Source organism: Agelaius tricolor, unplaced genomic scaffold (assembly GCF_023055355.1).
Source record: "Agelaius tricolor isolate 1412-34295 unplaced genomic scaffold, bAgeTri1.0.p SCAF_5, whole genome shotgun sequence".
Classification (NCBI taxonomy): Eukaryota; Metazoa; Chordata; class Aves; order Passeriformes; family Icteridae; genus Agelaius; species Agelaius tricolor.
The window spans coordinates 34284970-34303468 of record NW_027269265.1 but is presented as its reverse complement, the minus strand read 5'-3'; the positions used below and the strand labels follow the sequence as shown (position 1 = coordinate 34303468).

Here is an 18499-nt window from a genome sequence, read left to right as displayed (position 1 = left end):
ACGCTCTTTTTTTTCCTGCTCCCCCCTCCCACCCACATGCTTATAAAGTTATTCTGAAAGACATGAGAACTCTAAATAATGGGGGTAGGGAAAGTGGGGATTAAAGCACATCTGAAGAAAGTAGTATAAAATTGCACTGAAAGCAAAAAATCCTCCCACCATAACCTACCCTTGTCCACCCCTGTGTCAACAAATATGCAACCAATTAATGTAATTGCAGAGTTATTTATGGCACACAGGAAAGTGTAGTCAGGGACCCTGAGAAACAAGGTTGTAGGGATAGGAACGCCTGGGCTTCCCCCTCACCCCCTCCTTTGCAGATGTTTAAGTTGACTTGTGGTGTCCATGTGTCTCATAACCAACAGCCTGTCTACTTTGCAGGTGTTGCTTGCTGTATGGGGGCGGGTAAAGTGGATGAAAGGAGACCTGGAAAAAAGTTGGCGTCTTCTGATTTCAAACTGTGACCAAAAGATATTGGTTGGGTTTAGATATTCCCCCGCCTATTCCCACCAACTTTGCAGGCTACAAAAGCCCCATACTTAATCCCTTCAGATGACCCTTCCGACAGCAGCAACAACATTTGAACAACAGGGGCAAAAAAATTTCTTAGCTCCATGATTTGATTGTTCAGGGTGACAGTTTTGTTACTGTTCAGTGCCCTGCACAAGAGAGGTTTTAATTAGAGCTATTGAGTGGTTTGAATTGGCACAATTAGGGTCAGCATTAATGATTGCTGCATGTGTTCTTTTGAACAGTAAGGGCTTTTTTTTGCCCATGGACAGGAGGGGGTAGCAGCTAATGAACTAGGAGAGTGCAAATTATCTCTGCAAAGCTGGGGCAAGTGTAATACACACTGGGGATAAAGTGGAGAGCAGGAAGAGAGAACACAGCTTATGGGGCTGATCAAGATGACTTCTCAGGAATGTACTGAGCACCATCAGTCTCCAGTGCTTGCCATTTGCTTCCTCAGGTGTTAGGGCTGCATAAAGCACTGACAAAGATCTGTTTTTGTATCGCAAGGAACACCTCAGAAAGGCAAAGTATATTCAGTATTTTCATACTGAAAAATACAAAAGGAGAAGGGGAAAAGGCTGCAATCTGCTGAGAACAGTAGTCTACTTCAAAACAAGGATGTGCTCATGCAAATTGGTACTCCCATGAGTAGGCTTGTAGGGTTTACCCACCTCCCATTCACTTCAGTGTGATACTGGATCAGTTCAAAGGAACACAGCCACATAAGAGACAGACATATACATTTGTGTACAAAGACCCTGCTCTGTGTGTGTAGAAATGCCTCCCAAATACACACACCTGCTTTTGCAGCACGGCAGGTGGATGCCAGAGCCCCATGCATGTGGCACCTCTGCCAAAGGCTGCTCCTTAGAAAAGAGAGTCCTCACAGAATGTGCCACTTGACTGAAAGAACAGACCTCCTGGGGGGCATACCTATGGTCTCCTCAGAACTTGTAGATCTCTAATGTGTTCATTACAGAGTCTCTTCCTGATCCACACAGTCCATGAAACTCTTCAGAAATGCTCCCAGGTTGCAGGAGGAATACACTCCCACATAATTCCAGCATAGCCAAAGAGATTTCTCTTCCACAAACCTACTTAGTGACAATACCCATGTGGGTGCAGGGACTCGCTGGCAGCACAGGACCTGCCCCACTCTTGTGAAAAACCTCCATTGCTTCTGGCCTGTGCATGTCCTCCCCTAAGCATGCGCTATTTTTGCCTCGGGCCTACAACAAAGCTTTCAGAGTATTCTCCATTTACTAAAACAAGCCTTTGGTCAGGCATTATATTAGAACCACAGGCCTTGCTTTGCCTTCGAGGTACACAAAGGGTTTGTTCATGTGCCAGCTACCCAGTGGTGGAGCTGCCCTCCCCCAGAGAGGCAGCCACTCCCCACTTATATGTGCAAAACATCTGTTTTTACTAATGGTGGGTTGACCCTCTGATACCTGAATCAACCTCTAAGTCCCTTCTGAGCTCCAAAAAGCCCAGATAGGACATCACTGGTAGGGGCACCCATAGGGCTGTCTCAGGTCTGGCACTACCAGCTGAGCCAGATGCTGGCACTGATCTCTGGTCTGGCCCTAAATACCTATGCAAGCCATCAGGCCTGCTGTAAAATGTCCTGTCTCATTGCCCGCAGTAATAATGTCTCCTGAACGTGACCCAAAGATGGAGATACATTGCCAGGCACCATGCATCAAGGAAAAGGTTGATTCTTCAGGAAGTTTAGTTGGTAGAGCAGAAATGTATATGCTGTCAGAGGACTGATCCTCGTACATTTTTCAGAAAACATTTTCAGCCAAACTTTTTGCAGCCATCCCAGAGTGCGGCCACCAACACCTAACCACTAAAATTTTTGAGGCAGAGCACTGGCACCAGCCAAGACTGCACAGCCCACCAGCTCCTTCATTGGCAAAACAGGTAAAACTGTGTGCATGATTGGAGTGGAGAAGCTGGGTGGAATCCTGGGTGTGCAGTCTTGGCTGGGAACTAGCCAAATACTTCACCTTTTATATATGCAAAGGAAGACAAAGGTGCTCAAAATATGGAGAGAATGAGACTCTTTGGTGTGGTTAAAAGAGCTTTCTGTGCATTTTTATTATGAGATATTTTCAGATCTTTTAGTGTCTTACTCTCTCTCTAAACATTACATTCTCTTAAAAAAATCCAATTTCTCTGGCTTTTTAAAGTAGGTAATATAAATTATGTTGTTATTACCTAGGATACACAGTAGCCCAACATATTTGGGAAATAATTACAGGCCAAAATCTTGCCATGCAAACAGAGGTCAAACAGGCTGTTTGTGCATGAAGAGCTCATATTCACTAATAGGCTTAATCCAGTAGGAATTTAGTCTGCAACATGAAGATTTAAGCAGTGATGCTGCTGCAATCTATTTGAAGCCTATGGATGGATACAAATCTAATGGGCACTCACAGCTAGGATAATCTCACTTAGTTTTCAAGGCAGAAAACTAAGGTAGACCCATTCCCCTCCGGTGTGGGTTACCTACTCATTTGTGGCTCACAACAAGTTCTTTACCTTATTACAAATTTTGTAGTCCTCATGTCCAAGACGCATGAGAGTCCATCTCATAAAGGATCTTTCCCCAGGCATACCAACCTCTAGGGCATAAAGAGCCCAGCAGTGCCCAGCAGAGGTCTATGGCTGCCAGCTGGAGGTAAGCAGATAGATGGCAGGAGGGTGAGAGCAGAGCTGCAGCAGTTGTCTCTCTTGGGAGCAAGCAGTGTGGCTGCAGGTGCTTCAGCTCACACAGCACCCCTGAATGGAGAACACTTCTCCCTGCCCTTGTCTGGGCAGAAGGAACTGGTTCCACTGGGGCTCAGCAGAGGTGCAAAATTGGAGTGCTGAGGGAAGGGCAGAGACACAGGCAAACACCTCATGGGTGCTCTTGCCATTGGCTGCTTTCGCACCCTCTCCCCCAAGCCTCCCTCATAAGGACTTCAACTGTTCCCATGGCCAGCAATTTTGTTTGGGCAGCATCCAGCATTGCTTAGCAGATCCAAAATGACACCTCACACATTCTTGAAGGTGTGAAAGAAACAACCAAGCTGAATCGCTTCACCACCCTCAGGGTACTAGAGGTGATACCATAGACTTGCCAAGGAAAACGCAAGGACATCCACAAACATTTCACGACCACCTTCTTTGAGTCTGCTTTGTTATTAAACAGTCCTGGCTTTTGGCATTAGCTGGAAAGCAGAACATACAACTGCTCATACAGGACCCCTGCCTTGGCTTTCTTGTCATATATCCTCAAAAGGGCAAGACTTTTCAGTAACAAGTTGATTTATGTCATCCAATAAATATATTAATAGTCTTCGTATGGGTCATTTACAAGCAAACAATAACTCCGCAGGTGGGAGGATGGGGCTAACACCATAGGCACCAAACTTCCAGCTGGGCCATGGCCTGAGGTTCAGCTACCTGGAAAGAGTCTGGAAGCTAACAAGGAAGAAAGTGGATGTGACGTGGAAAGCTGAATGTGAGAGGGAATATTATGAGGAGCGGGCAAAGGGTGCAGGTGGTGCTGGCTGGATCCCTCATGTGGTTACGGGGAGCGTGTGTGAGCAACAGCTGAACCACAAGATAGCTGGAGTGGAGCACTGGGGACATTCTGGGAAATGGGGCCTTGCCAGGCCAGCATGCCTGGTAGCCATACCTGCAACAGCATATAAGTCTGAGACAGCCTGGTTAGCAGTATCAAAAGTAGAAAACTCAAAAATGGATATATGGCAAAACCAGGACTACAAGGGAAAACTAGATAGGTGCAGGTTGTCTCTCTGAATTGAGGAACAGAAATGGAGATGCAGGGGTGGTAAAGAAAGAGGTCAAGGAACACAGAAATGGATAATAAGACACATGATTCACGTGTCTGGGAGCATTGGTCAAGCAGCCCTATGCTTGACCACTGCAGCTGGAGCCAGCAATGAACCAAACCCTTTGTTTCTGACTATGCCACCAGAGTCAGACCACCCCAGCCAGAGGACAGGGCTTAGCAGGGCAGGGGATTAGCTTTCACTAGCTGGACAGACAGACTGAGTATCCCTATTTGGTGCCTGTTCCAGAGCAGATGGCATTAGCAGCCATTCACCACTGTGTAACAGCTAAGATTTTGGTTTTCAGTCCAATTAATACAGTTAAACTATTGGAACTAAATAAGGTGCCTTGTTTACCTTCAAACTCACGGTCTACACCCAAGAGAAATATTTTCCAGGAAAACCATTTGCACTGAGAAATCAGTATTGCGTCTCCTCTGCCTTAGTGTAGGCACTGATTAGGAAATAGAAAATATGCAACAAGCCTTTCTGTGAAGTGATGCTTAAAAGCTCTGCAAGCACTCCCAGCAGAAGTTATAAATGCAGACTTCAAAAACTTGTCAGAAAAAAGCAAGTTACTCAGAAAGTATTTCATCTGAACATTTACTGAATGCTTCATACAGACTTATTTTACTGAAATCAGTCAACCCATCTCCAGCTTGAGAGAAATGCATCTTTTCTTTAACCTCTACAACATTTAATTATACCTCAGATCACCCACAAATCAGCAGAGTCGGTGCTTTTCAGAATTTCTCTGTATCGGTGTTGCCATATCACTGTATTTCTGTGCTGCTGCCAGACCAGCACTGCTTGTAAGTACCAGCTAAGATAAGGTGATGAATGACCCCACAGAGACTAAGCTGTGAGATATCTCTCATGGCCCAAATATTAAGCAGTGGATTCACCCTTGCAGCCTTTTCTCAATGTTCCCAAGTCTCCATTCCCTGGCAGATCCAGAGTTTGTCCTTGCCTGGTCCTAGCCCTATGCACCCAGAGCTTCAGGTCTTTTTTCCTAGGGCAGACTGGCCATCTCACTCTAGAGCTCCTGATTCCTTGCCCCCTGCTGTAACCTCTTCTGAAGGCACCTTTTGCTCTAGCCTCACTACAAGGAAAATAAGTTACTTAGATTCTGTATCTACCAGCACTTTGGAAAACGCCAGTGTTGCCAAGGCACTGGCAGAGGGCTGAAAGCAGACAATTTTTTTTGCTGACTGCTCTCTCACAGCACAGAAACATGTGCAAAGCTGGACTTAGTATATTGTCAAATTCATCACATATGATAACCAGTATCAATTGTAGAAGTGTTTATGAGAAAGCAAGAGAAAGCTGGGGACTTTTAGCAGAGCTGGGCAAATGAGCCACCATTAAGAAATCTATACAATTTGAACTATTTATCCAGTTGAGTCTTTATTTCATTTTAAGCAACATCCCTTTTGCCACCTCAGAGATTTTTTCCCCACAGTTATTAGGATTTTTCAATATTGTTGCCTTGATTTGGGAGAAGAGTATATCTCCTTTTGTCACATCAAGCTACATTCTCACATAGAAAAGTCAGGCAACCAAGCTGATTTTCAGCTACATCTGCTTTTAGATCAGAGCTGTTCCCCTGGTTAACCAGTGGGATGGATCAGTAGTCATGGCCCAGGATGCCTGGGGGTCTTTATCAATAAGCTAATAGGTCTGAAAAAAGGCACCTGATGTGAGGAAGATGCACTAAGAAGAAGAGCAACATGAACTAACAATATCTTGGGACTAGCATCAGGAATTCTAACGTAAACAGTTCAGATTTTTGTAGGTAAATCCATCACTCCACTCACAGTCCCAACGAGCTTATATTCAAGAGTTTCTGCAGCCTAGAAGGGCAACAGATCTTCCCACCTGCACCACAACCCAACCAGCACCTTTACAAAAATCACAGTGCCCCAGAGCCCAGCCCTTTCCTCATCACCCTGGCCAGGCCCAGACCCCATGTTTGGTACCACTGAAAACAGCAGAACTGCCTCAAGAAGGGGTACATCCATCCCTCTATAGCTTCTAAACTTCCCTCCTTGCTGTGATTTCTCATGAAGCCTGAGAACCTCTGCACTAATTGGACAGCCTCACAAGAAAGGGCAATTTGTCACCACATGAGCATATTTCACATGCAGCACCATGTTAAACACCTGGTGTGAGGATTCTGGAAAATTTCAAGCTAGAGCTATGGTCTTAAGTTTAACACCACTGACTGGGGACACACATCCTTACTTTCTTCAGCTGTCCTATTTTCACTGCTTGCAAATTACTGACCTTCCCTTAGCCCCATCTCCTCCACATCTGAACTAACACAACTCAACAGAGCCTTTCTGTAGGCTTGTACTGCATGAAGCGTGTGCCATTATTTCTTATTAATCTAGATATCACTGGGCTTAATGGCAATCCAGTTTTGCCAGCTTCTCACAATTCCCTCTCACATTCAGCTTTCCATGTCATATCCCCTTTCTTGCCCGTTAACAATTTAACTGAGCATATAGGCATTGCCAGGTTACTTTAGTGCTTAAGGAGTATCTTTCCCACACAGCCATTGCTATTTTCCATAGATTTACCACAGAAATCATCTCCAATTGCCACAATCAGGACTAAAGGCACAACTTCCACGACCCAGGCACAAAAGTTCTCTGTTCCCTCAGCCCCACAATATGCCTTGGAGACAGCAATGGCCACCACCAGCCTTTTCTCAAAAGGATGATGAGCTAGTCTGTCATATAGTTGTGAGCTACTAAGCAAAGTAAGCAGGTAATTTTCCAACAGCAACTAAGTGCAATTCTGAATTTGAGGTGGGATTTGTACATTCACCTTCATGGTTTCTGTAATGATATTTCATGTCCTCCCCTCACCCCCTATTCCATCTCTCCAAGCCAAAACAGCCTAGGAAGGGGCTGATATCCCTTTGCCACCCACACAGATGTCTGCACTGCCAAACCAGCACCAATGGCCATGCCCTTTTTCATCACCAGGCCAGCAAGAATCCAACCTCACCTTCACATCCACAGGTATGTTTGCAATTAGAGTAACTTTTATTTTCATTATGCGAGACCCAAGTCTTTGGGCTGCAGTGGTCTAGGGAGCTCAAAGCTGTGAACCTCAGGAGGCACCTACACAGCACTCCTGCTGCGCTGCCCAAGTCACAAGACAGGCAAGGAAAGGATATCCAGCAAGAAAGAGCGAGCATAATAGAATCAAGCAGAGGCTGGATATTGGTATTTATGGTAGTCCTCATCAGGTTCCATCCTTCCCCTTGCAGCACTCTTATGAGTAGAAAAAGATACCAGTAACCTTGTCTACTCTCTGCATGTAACTCCCCTGCTTGCATGCAGAAAGCCAGGCTGGCACAAGGAACATAATTTAAGAGCATCTGACCTCAGGCTTAGTAAATTGAGCCCATTGTACAACCCCCTGTCTGTATCACTGTACATACAGAGTACATAATTATGAAGCTGCATTTTTGCCTTCTGAACAACCTTCATATGATACCCAGGAGATATTTCCCGTTCTCAGCACTGTTGTGTCATTAACTTTCCTGCTTGTTTTGACTGTTTGTCTCTCAAGCTGAAGTGTCTAGAACTGGGAAATCCACAGCCAAGAAAAGTCATTAATACAAACATAACTAATACTTATAATGGACACTCAAAGAAAAGTATTCCACAATGCATTATCTTGTTTTCCACATAGCTCAGTAAGGGCTAGAGTGCCTTAGAGCTCTATTCTGCTTCGGGTCCCTTCCATTTTCCTCCAAGCAGCAAGGGCACCTCAGAGCAATGAGGATTTTCTGGCCCTTTAACAATCCCCTTGTCCGCCAGACTTCCTCCTTTCATAGCCCCCATGTGCTCCCTCCCCTCTTCCCCAGGGCTAGTTAATATGTGCCAAATCCTGACACCCTGAATGGTTTCCCAACGCCGACACTAATCACGTTTTCGGGAGCAGGTCAGCAGTGAAGGAGCTGAAATTCGTGTGAAAAAGTCCCTGGGATGGCCCCGGTGCCTCACACCTGCATGCCCTATTCATCTGCACTGTTTACACATTGTCATCCACAATTAATTCTTTCCAGGGACGCTCCACTGCCTGCCCTCCCGTTGCACAGGGACCCCATTCTGAGCTGTTGTGTCTGTTAAATTGAGCATGGGGTGCTGCGATTAAATTAAGTTTTGTGGCACTCTCTCTCTCTCCCTCCCTTCCCTTCTCTTTTCTCTCCATTAATAACGATGCCTGATGGAAGATTGCTGGCACTGGAGTAAAGAAGTAATTACAGGCACTAAAAGTAGGGAAAGAAAAGTTTCTGTGTGGAAATGTGAATGGGGACATCTTTTCTGGCTAGCCGACATTTCTCTCAGCGCGAGGTGGGAACCACAGCCGCATGCAATTCCAGGATACAAGCAGGAGAAAGGAGAGGAGGGCATGGGGGCACACATGATGATCTCCCATAGAGCAAACTGCCAAAATTTGGTTGTGTGAGTGTCTTTAGCCACTGGCCTGAATATAGGTTTTCTTCAGCAATTCACATTCTCACCTTCTACTACAGCTACATTTGTGCATATACGTGGCATGCACCAGCCCGGTTGCTCTTCTCACAAAGTGTCATACCCAAAGGCACAGGGAGAAATTCCCTGGCTAACAGGCTAGCAAGTCACCTCCTCACACTGGCACACTCCTGCACTGTTGCGTAAAACAAGGAATAAGAATTGCTCACTGGAGAGGAGAAGGAAAACAAGAGGACAGGAATTTGACCAGCTTCTGCAAAACCTCAAGGCAGCAGCTTTTTTTGCCAAGTATTTTGCTCATGCATGAAGTGGACAACTGGTTTTTATTACTGGGACCTCTTCAAAGTTGAAGAGCCATTTTTGCTGAAAACAGAAATGTGCAGATTTCCAAGCAAGTGGAGCTGGGTGGATTTGGCTTTACATCTTTGTTCAGCTACTTGCAGGACTCACTACCACAACAGACTGCAGTCCCACAGCATAGCACACAAAGCGTCCCCTTGGTAAGAAGGGCAGGGCTCAGACTCTTCCAGCCAGCAGCCTGCATTAGAGCTATTGCCAAACTAAAGAGCAGCCTCTGTTTGCTCATGTCAGCCATACACCAAAAAAACCCCACCAAACAACAAACCCAAAAAAAGAAAAACATCTGAAAATCACCTGAAGGAAAGTTCTGAGACCCCAATATCCAAGACACACATGAAACATAACAAAATTAATTGACCACAAGCACAGTCTTTTAAGGCTTGGCAAATAGCAACCTCTCTGATTTTTATCCTATGCAAGAAAATTGCTCCTGCAAGACAAAAATCTTTATGTTGGCAATTAAAGAAACGACCTCCTCCTAAACGCCACTATAAAATACTGTTGCACGTACATAGGAAACCTGCTGGATGTAAAGCACGTGCTACATCCCCCTCTAGTGCTGAACTACTACAGAATAACAACCTAATGCTGCTACTGCTTTCTTCAGGTGGAGCAGAGACCTTTCTGCAACAATCCATAATTAAACTCCATAAAAAACCTGAAAGACAGCTGCCACATGTGAAAGGCACTTTATGGGGTGATTGCTCTAAAGATGGATTCACAGGGGCTGAGAAGTCCAAGAGTCCTTAAAATTAACAAGATTTTAATACTTCCTAAATACCAATGTGAATCCAGGACAAATTTGTTTCATTTAGCTAGTCTCCTTATTCATTCTGTACTTCCTTTTAAAAACTAGGGAGCTGTACACATCACACACCTGATTAACACCTATCCCATGGCATCACAGGTCTTCAGAGCTTCACCAAGCACCTAGGCAAAACAGCCCCTCTATGAGCACCAGCTAGAATTATGACCCTCCCAGTCATCTTCCACCACAGCAGCCATGGTCTTGCAGGCCTTATACAGGTAAGGAGCCTGGCTGAGTCAGGCAGGGAGCACCAGCTTTCACCAGCTACCCGAATTCTGTTGCATTATCTTGTCTCACCTCCTGCCTCACCTACAAGGACCATCAGGCCTGACACCAGGGGTGTACCAGCCCTACAGGTCTCCAAGGTGCATGACAGCTCACACCAAAATCATGCGGACTGCGAGTCTTAGTGCTCAAGCACGCATGGCAGTGTGTGTTGCATGTCCCAGACTCTCCCATGCTTAGTGGCACAGAGCTCTTCAGTCTACATTTACCTTGTGTCCCTCTGTGCAGGAGTCTCAGGCTGTTAACAGGAGTGGGAAGAAACCAGAGAGCAGTCAGGCATCAGGGAAAGTCAGAGCCAAAGAAGGCCCTGGGGGCTGGAGAGAGCAGAGGCAGGCTGGCTTCAGCAGGTTACCTGGGTCAGGCTGGGTAGAGCTCAGGATTTACAAGCAGCATGGGCAGAGATACTGGTCTAGCTGGCAGCCCCAGCTGGATGTGGGAACACAGCAGTACAGCACAACACCAGCACCATGCTCCTCACCCCATCCTTCCTCATCAGCTGACAGAGCCTGCTTACACAGTCTTTCCAACCTGATACTACAGGCACAGAGCACACAAATTTTATCAAAATGCCTCTGTGGCCTTCTGGCAAAAACACCATCACTCAGCAGAGTGGTGCAGCTGAGGCTCCTGTACCAGCCAGCCATGTTTCACCACCAGCTGCAAGCACTCTCTGCCTCCTCTTTTTATTCGGCCTTTAGGAGAATAAACTCAATCCTTCTTTCCAGGTGGGTGAAACTTGCCAAAGAACAGCTGAACATAGGTCTTTATAATGGAGGTGTTTGAGTAACCTTAGTGGCAGGTGTTGAGAGCAGCCCTGCCTATGAAAACTTGAGGTGAAGGCTCTTGATTTAATTATTTTCCTGAAGCAGAACTACTAGTACTCTTGGTAATATAACTGTTACAAAACCTGCAAGCTGCCTACCACCCTTTCCTCCCATTGAAACAATGAGAGTGGAGGATGTTCAGCAAATTATACCACTTGCCCAGTTAATAAACAATTCACAAAATTATGCACTGTTTTGAAGTGCTCTATAAACATATGTTAATCAATCATTAAATAATTAAGATAACTCTCTGTTCTTTTTCTCTGGCACTCCCGAGTTGATGGATGTTCCTATAGCAACAGAGGAGCAGGAGTGAGGGCAGGGGAACGCGGGGCTCAGAGGCGATGCTTGCACAGGACCTTTGCTCTCCAGCCCTCCAAAAGTCACGCAGGGCAAGCGGAAGGGGGCTGCCAGAGGTGACATGCAGGAAGGAGGCTTTCAATTTTAATGGAAATTCTAACGATGACAGTCTATGCAAATAGGTACATGAAAGAGGAGAGGAAACAGACCGGGGGGAAGGGGGAGAGAAATTAACCCTGGTTCAGATTTCAAAGCAGAGCCAGGAATAATTTTTGGAGCTAAGAATAGTTGCAGTGCATCTTGTTCTCACTGGGCTCGAGCCTTGCATAATCCTTAGACTCGGGGTCTGAAATTTCAGCTGGGAGGGGGAGGGAAACCAGCCTGAACAGTCCAGGAAATGTGGCTGTCCAGTCTGCAGCTCCATCACCTTTATGATTCCTTTGTGTCACCAAAAAGCACTCTTTAACAAAGGAGCTGTCCTTCTGCTTTTGCAGGGCCCTTGCAGTTGTTTTGCAAATGAGATTGCTTGATTGGTGAGCAAAATCAGAGATCTTTTGAAGCTGTTGCCCAGGAAAGGGGGAGGGCAAGGAGTTCAATTATCCCTCACACTAAGTAGCAGGATCAGCTTCATCCTATAAAGAGCTGTTGAGAATGAACCAAAGCAACTTCTGAACTGACTTTTACATAAATTTCATCAGAAATCCCAGGAAGAACCTAGAGCCACCTGCAGAAAAGATCAGAGTCTGCTGAATTCCCAGGAGATGCTCCTGTCCCTTTGCAGCCTCCTCACCTCCCTTGAAGACAGCTGAACCAGAGGCTGCCCCAGCCCCAGCCAGTCCCCAAGCAGGCAAATAGGGTCTTCAGCTTGTTGGGAAATCTGCTGAACCAACACCAAAGAGCAGCTCCTCCACTACAACCAGCCTGCAGACCTTCTGGAGCTTATTGTGTAGATCACATTAACACCTAGTGGGAACCCACTGGGAGATCTTTTTAAATCAGAAAACAGTTTCTGCAACACAAAAAGTGCCTATGGGAAGAGAGGGATGCTGCTGACAAGAAATGATGTTTTGTCACAGTGAACTGGAACCAAGCACTTTGCTTCAACTACCACAAATTTTTTCATTTCAGCTGAGTTCAGCGTGGAAAGGAACTTTCCCGAAAAGGCCTTGTTTTTTTTTTTCCTGTGCTTGGGGCTTGTGGCTGAGCACTCACTGAGAACAATGTGGACCTTGCCCAAGTTTTATGGGAGCTGGGCAGAGCTCCCAAGCAGCACAGACCAGAGGAGAGAATGGAACCCAAAACCAGGGAAAGGCACTGCCTATTTTAATGTTAAGCAGACTTGAAATTAAACATTTCATGTCAGTTCAACAAATTGAAACAAAACATTCCTACCTCAGAAATGTCAAAATGCTTCACTTTGATCCAAAAAAATGTCAAAACAGAACAGGGAAACATTTCTGAACATGACTGTTATAATTCCAGGAAACAATTTTTCCTAATTTTTGCCCCAGTTTGTTCTGTTCTGAAAAACAGAAATTCAAAATTTCACAAAGCTGTAGTTAGTGCCATTTATCACAGGAGGGACCAATACTGCTTATACATGCATGTGTGTGTGAGCATTGTCACTCCCACACACAGCACATCCACTGTGCCTTTCAGTGGCACCCCCAGGACTCTCTCTCTCAGGGCTGGTTTCACCACCAAAGAGCTGAGAGGCCCCCAGCCCCATGACCAGAGAATGCCCTTCAGTCTGTAGGAGGTCCCACATGCCTGGGAATATCCAGTACAGGTGCACTGTCAAACACAGGTGGTGGCTGTCCACAAGTTACCTTAAAAACAGGGTGTTTAGGGCTGGCACAGCCATCTCTACCATCACCACAGGGTTCACACACAACCCAGTTCAGAGTCCTCCTGCTCTCCTCCAGGGCAGACCCAGGGTTTGGTGCTGATGTGAATAACAAGAAACTGGTTTGAATAATCTCCTGTTTTGGGACAAGTGTTAAAAACAGCATGTACTTTAAAAAATGAGGGAAGAGTGTAGGAATTTCACAGCTGCGGTATAATTTGACCTGTGATGTTAATTTATGTTGCTCAAGATCCTCTCCCCTGAGCATAATTAAGAACATGCTAATATGGAGAAAGATGACATGCTCCTAATCATGCACTGCATGCCCAAGGTGGATCCACGTATCTACTTTCACCTCAGTAAAGTGGAGTCCTAACGCTGCATCCAGTAACAGTTTGATGACTTTGTATGGACTCTCCTACAGCGTTCTTGCTGTCCAGCTGAGGGCTACAAATATGGCTGGCTGTGTCACTGGTTCCTTAGAGAAAGTGCTCCCAGGAGTTCTCTGTGCCAGGCAACAGCTAAACCAGGGAATAAAATCTTCCCCTGTGCTCCCTCTCTGCCCACCAAAGCTTTTTAGCTGTTCTGTTTCCCATTTGCTTAGAATAGACTTCTTCTTCCAAAAAGCTAAAAGACATTCTAAAACATCTCTGTATATTTATTTTTCACAGTCTTTCAGTGTTGACTTCCTCTCCATGACATACCTTCAGAGTCCCCTGGTGCCAAGTCCTGTCTTGTTCCTGTAAGCTGAGGACACTGTAAGGGATCCACTGTGGCTCTCTTGCACTGGTGAGATAGCTGACATGACCGGATTAGCCACATACACCTTAGCCCTCTAGACCAAACTGGCCAGGACTCTATGCTCCTCTCCTGCCAGACTCTCAGCACTCATTGCCTTGGTTTCCCTACTACAGACCAGTCTTTCCCTGGTACCTTCACCTGGGGGAATTTTCTGTATCTTGGTCTCTTCCTTACTGAGGGAAAAACCCTTCTTTTAAATATTTCCCAGCTGGCATTTCTGCAAAAGCAGCACCTATCATCATCCCTGGACATACAGTGTTGCACCAGGAGACATATTTCTCTCTTTTTTTATAATAATGCATAATAATATTTCATTCTGCTAATTCTCTGATTGTCTCCAACACTTCCAAACTCATTCACCCTCTAACCATGTAAGAATAAACTGCAGGGACAATTCATATTGCATCTACAGCTGAACACTCTCTTGCATTCCATGGCTGCCCAAACAGTACCCTCTGGACTCATTCCCTGTGGGTTGGCAGGATCTCTGAAGCTTGTATCTGATGCAAAATCAGTTTCTTGCTGAGACGTTGCAGTTCTTCATAAGGCTCCTGCAAAAGCCTAAAAGAACATGCTAGAAGACTAACATAGAAGACTATCCATGACAGGGCTGTCCTGAGCTGCAAGAGGAGCATGGATCTGAGATGGGCTGCCTTCCAGGTGATGATTGTTGCCACCTCCTCGAAACAGCTTGCAGCAGCCTTGCCAATTGCTGGGTTTCATCCCTAAATATAGGAAGGTTTTAGGCTTTATGTGATGAAGATGAGTAAGAGATCTTCCTTGTAGGGACAGAAGTGTACTGACACTTCGAGGAAGCAGTACAGCCCCTTTGAGAACCAAGGTATGCATTCTTTTAAAAATAGAAGATAATAAGATGAAGTATAACCACGGGAAGAGAGAAAATTGGTGTGTAGGTTATGTTCCAAAAGTCTCCTCACTGAAGCTTCAGAGGTTGCCATCAATCCCCTTGAAGATTATTTCAAGACTAATATATGGATCTTGAGTGTGGCTGTTACCATGGGCACATATCTAATCAAATGGGGCCTAATTATGTATATTACCCAGTGTGGCATTTGGAAGCACTTCAGTGATGATACTTCTGCTTGTCTGACAAATAACATGATTATTCAGTAAGCTGCATATGTTTTAATGTTGGATTTTTGTTCTTTGGTAAGAAACTGTCTAGCTAACCAAAAGTGCTTCTCACTTGCAAAGTCATAGCCATTAGCAACCAAATTCAATTAATTACGTTTGATAAGCTAATAAATATATTTAGGACTTTTTGTGCTATGCTCAGTCACCTTTAGAAAACACTTCATCATTAGTCACCAAAAAATGAAGTGTTCTCTTTTTTCCAAGGATGAGAGCACTTGAAAAATTAAGTTTAACATTATAAATTACAATGTTATTTGCTTTAAAAATAGATTTTAAAATTGATGCTTGCCTTCAGCTTCAAAACTGGTCTGAAAACAGATCCTTTATAAATGTTTTGGATTTATGGGAAAAGCAAGGAATTTTTCAGAATCATGTCAGAAAAAAAGTTGGTGACGCTCATTCTCATGGCCTCACTATATTAAAAATGTGTCCTCCCACCCTGCTACAATGCCCCCCAACACAAATAGAAGGCAAGATTTTTTCCTGTGACATCCACAGAAGAGGAGATTGCCAGCAGAAAGACAGTGAGATGGGTAGTGACAGAGGCTGCAGAGCTGGGCCATGTTTTAAATAATCTGTGACAATGAGCTGGGAGACAAGACAGGAGCCTGACAGGCTTGGGTCAAGGACCTGGGGAGAGGAGCAATCCTACCTGTGCATACAGCAATGTGCTTTCCTTTTCTGTCTTTCTGCTAGCTTTACTTGACTAGTTTTCTTATAGCTATATTTAGGAAAAAGAAAGAGAAAGACCCCTCTGGAATTGTGTTGTTTTACCTTCAATCCCCATCACACCCACACAGCTGCCAGAAGGACACACAGTTGGGAGAACCTGCCAGTTAGAGCAGCCTCTTTCTTCCCCTCTTCCATGCCCTGAAATGATAACAAGAGAAGAAAGAGACCTTGTAAATCACCAGGTAACCAGAGGCACCCCACCTTCTGTGCTTTTCTTCCTGTGACAAGGATTCCCCAAGTCTGCAAGAGAGAAATAGGCAAAGTGTGGAGTTCAGTACAGGAATGAAACAAACTCCTGAGCTGCAGGAGGAACTGGTAGAACAGAACAGAAAACCACCCAAACTGGAGGTGTCCCATCAAGACTAGCAGTAAAAAAGTGTCTCTACCAGAGTGAGCGATGAGTAGGTCAGACCATGACAAGACAGAAGAAGTACTTGGCAGGATGAGCCATGTGATGTCCAGATGAGAGATCACTGATACCAGCACAAGTTGTGGCAGGTTGGCTTAGGCACAATTCTTTTAGAAACCCATTGGTGAGCACAGCTGCTGATCAGAAAGAAGACAGGGACTCTCTTTTGCAGCCTCAGTGTGGACGTATGAAAGACCCCCACTTTCTTCAGCATGAGGTTACCTGCCCCAACCACTGGATAGTGCCCAGTCTTACCACTATCTTCAGCATGAGGATACCTGCCCCAACCTTACAGAGTGCTGAGTGCTCCTGCTCCAGCTGCTCAATTAGCTTGTACTGAGCTGGTAGGATTGGAGTTCATATGGCTGCCACTGTAACACTTAGGTTAGATGCCATTTATGTAAAATTGTAATGTCAATAATAAACCACAAAACAATAGTTGGAATATGGGTGTCCTTGCTACAGATGGGAGTGTATCATTCAATTCTGATTGTCATCTGATTCAGCCAGCAAATTCTGTGGCAAATCAATTTTGAAGTTCCCGGCTTCAGTTACTCTGTGACACCAGGCACCACACAGCCTCCTCTCCCTCCCCCAGCACCCCACATCATTAAAAGTAATTAAACTCTTGTCCTGTGGTGTCCAGGTGTCACAAGACACCTGGTAAGTCTCACCTCTAACCTCTAACTACCCTCTTGGCTGTGCTAGAATAGCAGCACTGCAGATGCTGCCTGTGGGGCTCAGTCTGCTCCCACCAAAGTGCTGGGTGAGCTGCTGGCAGGGCACCCCCAGCTCTGCCTGGTTTTCCAGGGCACAGTAGGGAGCTGCAAGTTAATCAGCAGTGCCCCACAGCAGGTCAGCACACACAGCTATCTGTGTTTTCCCATGTTTGTCATTTTCCATCAACCTCCTTTTTCCTCTAAACCTCTTTGGTGTACCAATTAATCCAGAGGGTTTTCATTTACTCGGGCTGTCCAAATCAGCAACACACAAATACCCCCCACAATCTCTGCCAACAGCTCGTAATACATTTTAACTGCTCCTTGGCCTTTGATGTGTTAGCCTTCTGGGCAACATTATCATTACCCTTTATATACCTCTGTGGGTGAATGCAGCACTGCACATGCTATGTACAACGGGTTTGCTTGTGCCTGAAATAAAGCACATTGTCCTAAGAACCTGCAAGAATTGTGCCCTCTTTGCTAGCAAAGCCCTGAACCAGCCCAAAACAAACACAAATAACATCCTGGGTTATGGAGAGCTTATTTTCAAACTGGAGGAGCAAATATAGGGAGGAACAGGAAAACCAAAAAAGGTGTTTGCCTAGAGAGAAGCTTTAGTGGGAGAAAAGAGTCCTGGTATACTCTGGAAGTATGGGCATCATGTCAAGGAAAGCAGATAGGGTGCCGTGCAGATGTGCACATGCTAGAAGTACATATGGAATGGAATACATCATTCCAGCTGAAGTATCAGATGCAGGCAAATTCAGGAAAATTTAATGGGAAAAATTTAGGGAGGCAGGATTATTGTGGTACCAGACTGGGGAATTCTTCACAACTTTAGAGACATTTATGGTTCCGAGGTCTCTTGTAATTGAAATAGTTACAACTGTATTTCTCAGGGAATATAAATCAATGTGGGTGGCACCGGCTGACAATTTGGAAGGGTGCTCAGCCCAGCTGGGAAAATGTGAAAACAGTCAGAGCCCTGAAAGATTAGTTAGAGGTGGCATAGGTTAGCCAAGGTTGGTTCCACAGGACCCACACGACTCCCAGGTGCTTACAATAGAGGGGTGGAAAAACAAGCTCTGTGTAATAAGATATTTTAGTGGGAAATGATGGATATACAATGTTAATATGGGTACACCGTATTAACATACAGAGTACCTAAGCCCAGCCAGTGAGGGAGGGCATCCAGACTTTGCCCAGCCAGCCTGTAGCCCCTGAAGTTTTCTACTTGTCTTGCCAATTCTTTTACCAAAGGTAATAAATTTCTCCTCCAGTCTCCACAGTCACCCTCTAGCTGTAAAACAAAGTGCTGCTCATTGTTGCCCTCCTTTATCCAGAGGGCTGACTTTTTTTTTTATAAATTCAAATAATAACTTCCC

The 18499-nt window shown here is 45.2% G+C and overlaps 1 long non-coding RNA gene across 1 annotated transcript in view; it reads right to left on the bottom strand.

Moving 5' to 3' along the window:
• The window catches only part of LOC139590079 (uncharacterized), a 31029-nt gene that overhangs the window by 7032 nt on the left and 5498 nt on the right, over positions 1–18499 (bottom strand). Inside the window, exons 3-4 of the long non-coding RNA XR_011679222.1 lie at positions 16026–16121; positions 12842–14821 (exon numbers count right to left, since the gene is read on the bottom strand). This is a non-coding gene — a long non-coding RNA (uncharacterized lncRNA). The remainder of the gene's footprint in view (positions 1–12841; positions 14822–16025; positions 16122–18499) is intronic.